At 49.0% G+C, this 9,817-nt stretch overlaps 1 long non-coding RNA gene across 1 annotated transcript in view; it reads right to left on the bottom strand.

The window, feature by feature from the left end:
• Nucleotides 1-5,840, bottom strand: part of LOC105003058 — a 35,769-nt gene extending 29,929 nt beyond the window's left edge. Inside the window, exon 1 of the long non-coding RNA XR_827067.1 lies at nucleotides 5,646-5,840. This is a non-coding gene — a long non-coding RNA (uncharacterized LOC105003058). The remainder of the gene's footprint in view (nucleotides 1-5,645) is intronic.
• Nucleotides 5,841-9,817: the final 3,977 nt, after the last annotated feature.

The raw sequence follows: 9,817 nt of genomic DNA, 5'->3' as shown, positions 1-9,817 counted from the left end.
CACCATCTGCAGTGATTTTGGAGCCCAGAAAAATAAAGTCTGACAGTGTTTCCACTGTTTCCCCATCTATTTCCCATGAAGTGATGGGACCAGATGCCTATGGTTGGAGGTTTATAGGAACATTGTGACCAGACCTATGGGAACAGCTGCAAGAACAGAGGATTCCCACAACCAGGAAGTCTTCAACAATGAGCCACAACCCTCTCCCTTTTTAGTATGAAAACAGCCTGAATCTTAACTCAGGTAAGATGTTTCTTTGGGACACTGTCCACCATCTTCTGTGTCTGCTGGTTTTCTGAATAAATTCACGATTCCTTCCCCCAACAAGTTGTGTCCCCATTTATTGACTTATGCAGTGAGCAGTTTGAGCTTGGACTCAGTAACATGATCGTTTATGATGAAATACTATCAGAACAAAATAGTCTAGGGATGGTATGGGGAGGGAGGAGGGAGGAGGGTTCAGGATGGGGAACACATGTATACCTGTGGCGGATTCATTTTGATATTTGGCAAAACTAATACAATTATGTAAAGTTTAAAAATAAAATAAAATTAGAAAAAAAAATAGTCTTTATATGATTATCCTTATTATATGCTATTACCTCAAAAGTTCTAATAATGAATTTGCAGAAAGAAGTGTTGCCAATCTACCTTATCCATCTCCGGCAGGGAATACCTTCCACGCCTCAGTTTCTGCTTCCCAGACCTGTAGAAAGCCCAGGGCCAGGTCTGGATGGGCCAAGGACAGCCTTGTGTTAAGCCCAGAGCCCCTGCTGCCTTCTTCCCTCAGGTGCTGTGCTTATTCTGTCCCGCTGTTCCCAACTCCTTTGTCACATTATAATTTTTAATAATTTATTTATTTTTAAAATTAATTTATGTATTTTAATTGGAGGCTAATTACTTACGATATTATAGTGGTTTTTGCCATACATTGACATGAATCAGTGGAGAAGGCAATGGCACCCCACTCCAGTACTCTTGCCTGGAAAATCCCATGGATGGAGGAGCCTGGTAGGCTGCAGTCCATGGGGTCGCTAAGAGTCGGACACGACTGAGCGACTTCACTTTGACTTTTCAGTTTCATGCATTGGAGAAGGAAATGGCAACCCACTCCAGTGTTCTTGCCTGGAGAAAACCAGGGATGGGGCAGCCTGGTGGGCTGCCGTCTATGCGGTCGCACAGAGTCAGACACGACTGAAGCGACTCAGCAGCAGCAGACATGAATCAGCTGTGGGTGTACATGTGTCCCCCATCCTGAACCCTCCTCCCTCCCCATCCCATCCCTCAGGCTCATCCCAGTGCAGCCCTGAGCACCCTGTCTCATGCATTGAACCTGAACTGGTGATCCATTTCACATATGGTAATATACATGTTTCAATGCTATTCTCTCAAATCATCCCACCCTCGCCTTCTCCCACAGAGTCCAAAAGTCTGTTCTTTACATCTGTGTCTCTTTTGCTGTGTCGCATGTAGGGTCATCATTACCACCTTTCTAAATTCCATATATATGCATTAATATACTGTATTGGTGTTTTTCTTTCTGATTTACTTCACTCTGTATAATAGGTTCCAGCAAAGATACTCAGATGTCTCTTGGCCTCATTTGGCAAACTGGCCTCCTTCACAACTGCATGTGGGTTCCAGCCAATTGGACATTAACAGAAATGGTGTATGCAATTTCTAGGGGTCATGAAAGGAGGAGATAAGCCCATATCTTCCCCTTTTCTCCTTCCTGCTGGCTGAAATGCAGACACGAGTGCTAGAGTTAAAGCAGCCATCACAGGCACGAGGCAAATTTGTCAACAGAGCACAGCACAATGGAGCAATAAGATATACGAGCCCAGGCTGCTGGCTCACCTTAGGATGAGCACAATTTCCCCAAAGTCTGTGTGAATCTGGGGCCAGCAAAGAGGAGAAGAGGCTGGAAGGTAGAGGCACAGCACTGGCCTCCTCAGAGGAGGCTCTGTCTCCTGCCTGATGGGAAAGGTATCTGGGTTCCTCTTTGCCAAGTTTCCTCCTATCAAGCACTGCCTGAGATGCTCACCTCCTAAAGTTGCAACATCAGCTGTCACCTGCTCTGCATAACCAGATGCCATTCTTCTTTGCATCAGCTAGACCTCCTACCCACTTTCAGCTTGTAGAAAGATGCCAGAGAAATTAGGTTGGTGTCAAGCTGGGTGCAATTAACACCCCTTCCTGCCTTTATCCTGGATTAGTTTAATAACTGTCTTTGCAGGTCTTATTCAGAGCTCCTCACAATTGCTGCCAAACACCTCCTTGGCTCTACATGCAAGAGAATCAAAAGCAGCTATGTCTCAGGAGCCCATGTGTGAGTAACCCATGTAGGATGAACATGCCTGAGAATCCCTTTTAGACAAGGAGTCCCATTCACTGGTGTAGGTACCCCACCTGACACCCTCAGGAGCATCCTCCCAGCCTTGGACCCCTGATTCCTGCCTCCCTGCCCTCAGGTGGTCCGTCCAGGTGGAAGCTCCTACTGTTCTTTCCAGAGCTGAGAGAGAGAAATGGGACTCTACTCCTCTTCAAGATGACTGGCAGGTCTGGGGAGGAAGCAAGGGGCTGCAGCTGCACAGACCTCCCCCAGCGAGGTCTTGATGAACTCTGGGGAGAAGGAGCAAGAAGAATCCAGGGCAAGTAAAGAGAGAGGACAAAGATGTACTCTAAAGACCCTTCTGAGTCTTCTCTGAAAACTGCCCTGAGCCTGTACTTCCCCATCAATGGTGAGTTGGTTGTACAATGCAGTGGTGACCTGCAAGTCAGCTAAATCTTCAGTCCACTTAAAATCTATATAAGGTTGGCTCCACTTCTTCTCCCATGACTCTCAGGTATTCAGAGCACTCCTAGAGATTTCACACACTCATTTAGGGGCTTCAGTTGTCACATCATTTCTGCCACTACCCTTGAAATCTTGGACTCACATACTTCTGACCAAGACGTGACGGTCACACCATCCTTGACTTGTGCACACTCAGGATGGCACTAGATGTACCTGCCCATCAGGGCGCAAACACTGACCATCAGAGTAGATGCCAGCTGTTAGCACATGGCTACCAGATGAACACAAGCAAGCAAGGCAGAGAGTTCCCACAGGCACACACACTTTACAAATTGTTGAAAGCTGAGAGGAGAGGTCATTTGTATACCAAATAATCTTAGATCATCATTCTTACTCAAAAAGTTACTGTGGTGACACCCCCATCAAGGCCCCCACCTCTCATGCTTTTCACTCACATCAGACACCATGAGATGTCTCCCTAACAGCCACCTCCCGCCTTTCTCCAGGTAACGAAACCTCATTTTTATTCAAGCTTGGGGGCTATGCTCTCCAAAGGTGAGCCCTCCCACAGGACCAGTGGATGAACCACAATGAGCCTGACTGATCCTGACAATCCCATTGATGTTGGTCAGGGGCAGGTAAAGGTATGGACACATGAAAACAGGGCAATCAGAGCTAGCCAGGGGTAGCCTCCTAGAAGCTTCTGGAAAATAATTTCCTTCTGAGTAAAATTTATAAGATACAAAAGGAAACACTCTCTCCTGATCCCCTTCTGCCCTGCCTTCAAATGCAATGGCAAGAAGACTGTCTGCCCAGACCTGGACAGATGTCACACCACCAGAAGGGAGGGTGCCCAGGCTGAGGACAGCGGGCAAGAGCCTGGGTCCTCCAGAACCACTGACCTCAGACCCCTTCTCATGGAAGGCTGTCTCCCCTCCCGCGTTCCAGCCACTTTAAGAAACCTCCTGCTTCTTATGGCCACATGGTCTTTCACCAACTCAAGGTCCTCTGCCTTCGCCTCTGAGATCAAGTTCTCATTTTCTTCTGAAGTCTAGTTTAAACAGATCTTTCATTGCTTGGGTCCCCCGCAAAACCATGCCTTTCATAGTGTCATTTTTATCCCAAAAAAGTTTAGTCAACATATTTTCCCAAAGACTATTCTCTCCCTAAGAAAAATTCTGGTGCAGCCTTGAGTAGGCTTTTTGTCTACAACAGGGCAGCTCTCTCATTCAGGGATCTGCAAGAGACAACAGCCTCCACAAATCACGGGATGCCCTGTTGTCCTCTGTTGATTTCACACTTAATGGTTGTAGAACCCAGAGTAAAGTTCAAGTCGTTGCAGTCTCGGAAAACCCACACTCCCACCCACAGGGACCCCTTCTAAACCTTGATTCCTGGAGGAGCTGGACCTTGGAACAAGGGCCTCTTCCCCTCTCACGCCAGGCTTTCTTTCCCGCCTTCACCTCCCAGTTCTGCTACTGACACATCCTTCTCCTCTCCGCAAACTACGTAGTTCCCCCTGTTCTTCCCGACCCAGCATCCTTCTCATACAACCATGCCCTCTTCTCTTCTTTCTCCTTTTTTCGTCCAATTCCTTAACATCCCACATGAACCCACCCTTGCCAGTCTCCACTCCAAGCACCTGCCTGATATGCAACAAGCACTTCTGCAGCCCCCATGGTTGCCAGCTGCTGGATCAGGCTGGGGAACCAGTTGTAATCAAGACAGTCCCAGACTTCCCTGGTGGCATAATGGATAAGAATCTGCCTGCCAATACAAGGGACATGAGTTTGATCCCTGATCCGGGAAGATTTCACATGCCGCACAGCAACTGAACCTGCACAGCACCACACAGGTTCAGTAGCTCAGAGCCTGCGAGCTGCAGCAACCGAAGCCTGCATGCCCGAGGGCCCACGGGCCACAGCTCATGAGCCCCGGTGCTCCGACCACTGAAGCACGTGTGCCTAGAGCTCTGCAACAGAAAAGCCACTGCAGAGAAAGGCCCACGCCCCACAACTAGAGAGTAGCCCCTACTGGCCACAACCAGAGAAAGCCCATGAGCAGCAACGAAGACTCAGCACAGCCAAAATAAATTTTAAAATATTTTACATACCCTGCTTTCCAACAATGGACAGATGTCAGTCTGGAAACATGGACTTAAATTACACATTAGACCAGATGGATTTAGCAGACATTCACAGAACTTTCCATTCAAAGGCAGCAGAGTATGCATTATTCTCAAGGGCACATGGAACATATTCCAGGAAAAAATTATATGTTAGGCCACAAAGCAAGTCTTAAAAATTTGAGAAGACTAACACTGTATCAAGCATGGGACTCATGCAGCAGCAGGAAGGAGCAGAACAAGTGACGGGTCCCCTTGCTCCCCTGGGAGGAGAGTGAGCTGGCTCCTCAAATAAGGTGGTGGTGGGCGTGGATCGTGGGTCCCACTGGAGGCGTGGCTTAGGTGGCTGCCCACCTGCTTGGTGGTGCTCTGTGTAGGGGTCACTGCACAGTATCCCTTGTTTTTTCTCCCAGCCCCTCCGAAGTGGCAGTTGGTTTGTGGCCTTTCTATATCTTATTGTTCATAAATGCCCTGACTGTGCCTGAGTGTAGTTATTTTTAGTCCCGTATAGTTTCTCTGCTGGAAGAGATGTCTATTCAGCTGTAAGCATTGCAGTAAAGGGTCCTGGGTCCCAGGTCTCATCCTAGCTTACCCAAGAAACGGGCTTGGAGTGACCCCAGGAAGGAGCAGTGCAGAAAAAGGGTGGGAAACAGGGGAGGAGGGGAACCAGCCTGAGGACTTGTCAGAAAGTCGCCTTAGGTGGACACCGGGACCCAGTCTTACCAGTGCCCACCCGAGCATGAAGGGGAAGCCGTCCCACAGTCGCTCTGATGGCCACAGGTCCAAGAAGCCTCTGAGGCACTGATGCTTCCGGATGGCACACCTGGGGGTGCGAACAGCCTGCAGGCACTGCCCACGCCAAGGCTTAGGAGAGTCCCAGGACAGAGACCTAGAGGCCAAGGGGAGGCGCTGACAGGATGCACCTGCACCAGCTGGCGTTCATCAGAGGAAGGGGAAGAGGCTCACGTGTGCCCAGGAGGCCCCCGCGCATGCACTGTCTGGGCGTTACCCCTCAGAGCGTCCATCTAGGGGACAGAGCGGATGTGTGCCTAACTGAGAGAGGGAGGGAGAGGAGGTGGGACAGAAAGGGACAGAAAGAGGAAAAATGCCTTCATTTATTCTATCAATCCGTCTTAGTCAGCCACATTTCCCCTGCTGCCCCAGGGAAAGAAGCCACAGATTAAACGAGAGAGAGAGAGACCTACAAATGGTTAATTCTCAGCTTTGAGTTTCCAGTGGCCTTAATGAAGTGTAAGGGGTTTTCTTCAAGATTAGTTTCACCTGTACTCGAGTTTTGCTTTACATTTTGATTTTAAACATAAGTCTAGAATATGATGCTACTTACACAGCAAAAGGGACTCTGCAGTTGTGATGAAGGATTCTGAGGTGGTGAGATGATCCTGGATTATTTGGGGGACGGCAGAGCATAATCACTAGGGCTTCCCTGGTGGCTCAGATGGTAAAGAGTCTGCCTGCAATGCAGGAGACCTGGGTTCGATTTCTGGGTCAGGAAGATCCCCTGGAGCAGGGCATGGCAACCCACTCCAGTATTCTCGCCTGGGAAATCCCATGGACACAGGAGCCTGGCAGGCTACAGTCCCTGGGGTCACAGAGAGTCGGACACAGCTGAAGTGACTTAGCACACATGCACGCTTGCCATAGTGTATTCACAAGGATCTTCCCGTTAAGGGAGAAGCAGGGTCACAGTCAGAGGAGGAGATGTGACAATAGAAGGGAAGGTCAGAGAGAATGATTTGAAGATGCCACCCTGCCAGGGTGAAGATGCAAGTAGGGGCACTCACCAAGGGTGTCGGCTGTCTCTAGAAGCTGGACAAGGAAGGAAACAAGTTTCCCCCAGGGCCTCCAGAAGGAACACAGCCCTGCTGAATTTGATTTTAGGACATGTGACCTCCAAAACTGTAAATCTGTGTAGTTTTCTTTCTTTTTATTTTTGGCCAAGTCGTGTGGCATGTGGGATCTTAGCTCCCCAACCAGGGATTGAACCCGTGCCCCCTGCATTGGGAGAGCAGAATCTTAACCACTGGACCTCCAGGCAAGTCCCAAATTTGTGTAGTTTTAAGCCACTACATTTGTGGTCATTTATTACAGCAGCAGCAGGAAAGCCGACACAAACCTGGACAAGCATATTTCCTCCTCTGGAAAGGGAGGGTCATCACTGTGTCTCTAACCACTGTTATGAGCATCAAACCCAATGTCGTAAATGCCATGCTTACACAAATGAATAATGATAGTTCAGTAAACGATAATTCTTCTTCCTCACTGCCCGGCTTGTCACCTCCACCTGGAAAGCACCTCAGAAAGCATTAAGGAAAATACAACACGGAGTTAAACTAACCAGTGAGGTGGGGAAGCTGGTTTTCATGTAAGGTCACCACTTTGCATATGACACCACGGGGGCTCTGGGAAGTTAGGCAAATTGCCCAACGTCAACTGCCCAAGGTCAGTGGGAAACAGAATCAAACTGTTTCACTCCTGACCCTTAGTTGGGAGGGTAGTTGACCACAGTCAGGCTTCTCATCTAGGGAGTCCTTTCCGTAGCCACCCACATGACTGCTGATTCAGGCAGGCGGTGCCCAGGAACCTGCGTTTCATCCAGCTCCCTCGGTATTTGCATACAGGCTGGTGGAGTGACCCCCAGGTGAGAAATGCTGCCCCACCTGTGTGGCCAGACAGCTGTGAGCTGTCAAATGCTTCCATCTGCTTCCACTTCTTTGAGTATACTGGAGGCCACAGACGCCCCACCATGTTGTTGACTTTTTATTTTGAAAAATTTCAAACATACGGAAAAAGACTACATGGATGACCACCCACAGACCCACCACCCAGACTGAAGAACTGCTAGCGTGGCTGTGTCTATATTTACAGCCACATATTTTCCTTTTCGCCTGAACCATCTCAAAGTGTGATACAGACGGTGTGACATTTTAAAAACTGCATCTGAAAATGAAAGCTATTTTCCTACTACCCACAAGAATTCATCACACTTCACAAACTGTTTTCTAAAGACATTCTAATGAAGAAGCATGACTTCAGTTTTCAATATTCCCTAATACTGGTTCATATTCAAATTTTCCCAATTTCCCTCCAGATGTCTTTAATAGGTGACTTCTTCCTTTTTTTTTTTTTTAAATCAGGAAGTGTCACTATCACTTTTGAGGTGACTAGTCTAGACAGTTTGAGGATTTCCAAGGTGGCATGCTGACAGGTTTTCTGTGCCCAGAGGAGCACTGGGTTGAAAGGCTGCCCCTCTCCCTCCCCAGCACCCACCTGCCAACATCGCTGCCCTCCTCCCATATTCTTTGGCCCTTTCATAAGATTGACAGAACAGCATTCCTCCTCCCAAAATGACAGATCCTCTTCCTACACCTACAGCTCTCTCTCCAGGTTCTGGGAACCACTCAGACCCAGATAAGACAGGGGATCCCAGTTCCCCCCAGCCCGAAGGTGCTGTACCTGTTGCTTTCCTTTCACCATGCTCTGCTGCTGCTGCTGCTAAGTCGCTTCAGTCGTGTCTGACTCTGTGCAACCCCATGGACTGCAACCCACCAGGCTCCCCACCAGGCATTTTCCAGGCAAGAGTACTGGAGTGGGGTGCCACTGCCTTCTCCTCACCATGCTCACAACCCTGTAAATATCTCTTTGTAAAACCCTCTTCAATTACCCCATTTCATGGCACCTTCCCTTTCCCATTGACACTCTGACTGATGAAGTCACTGGTATCAAGGATGGGCCCAGAGGAACATAACTCTCATGTGAGATTCAAGGATGGGACTGCTCACATCCTGGAGATGTACTGGGATGAACCCCTCACCAGAGGGAAAGAACCTGCAGGTCACCTATAAAATACAGTAGCATCATACTTGCTCAAATTATCCCCGGCAGTGGCACTGGAGAAATGCAGATGGAAGGCAAGACGTCGGTAGGTGGAGTGGCTTGGCTGTGCTGACAGTGGTGATTACAGGTCTGTGGGGTAGGATGTCTTCTCTGACAGCCCCGGAGACCATACACAGAAAAGGGACAAACTGAAGGTCCTGAATGACCAACTCAGAACATGGGTGGAGATCCCCAAGTCCTTCATGGTAGTCTTGACGGAGTCACTGATGGCCTGTTGGGCAGATATTCCCAGGGTCTGTGGGAACCAGGTGCAGACATGCAATTACATTTTCAACTCCACCAGACTTCTTATCTTTTCCACTGGTTGCAAAAGGTGGGATCCCGACCCCCAGGCTGGGACATCTGAGCAGACAGACGTGGCTGCCATGTCACCTCAGGACCATCCCACACCCTTCCTGTGGCCTTCATCCAAGCCCATGATCAGAGTTCTATTCTAGGATAGCCCAGATGGAGACGGACACAGCCTAGAACAGGAGGAGAGGGCCTGTAGGCCAAAAGGTTCATAGGAAACCAGCAGGAATCCATGCAGCATCTTCAAAGGAAGTTCTAAGGGCACTGGGTGGAGATGGATAAAACATAAGACTGGATCAGAGAGAATTTAATGAAACAGTCATGTTCACTGAAGAGTCAGAATTCCATGTGCTGGTGTGAGCCCCTGGGAGGGGAATCTGAGCTATGCTGGACTCAACAGTGGCTGGAAGAGGAGGAGGACTTCTCCAGCACTCTGAAGGAAAGGAAAATGTAGGCTCAGGACATGAGGAATGTTGGCGGGACCTCTTCTGCACAACATCATAGCCACACCTACCCCCTCCCCGAGAGGCCCAGACCATAGCTCCCTCCACGGGGGCCAGAGAATTCCACTGTCAAGCGTTCACAGGCCTCCCTGAGAAGTTCTTCTCGGCTGTTTCCTGGAAGCAGGAAATGACAGTGGGAGAGGCTGCAGTGGAATTAGGCTCCCTGATGTTAATGGCAAAGAAGTG

The sequence above is a fragment of the Bison bison genome, unplaced genomic scaffold (genome assembly GCF_000754665.1).
Source record: "Bison bison bison isolate TAMUID 2011002044 unplaced genomic scaffold, Bison_UMD1.0 scf7180017864461, whole genome shotgun sequence".
Classification (NCBI taxonomy): domain Eukaryota; kingdom Metazoa; phylum Chordata; class Mammalia; order Artiodactyla; family Bovidae; genus Bison; species Bison bison.
This window is presented reverse-complemented; position numbering and strand designations above follow the sequence as displayed.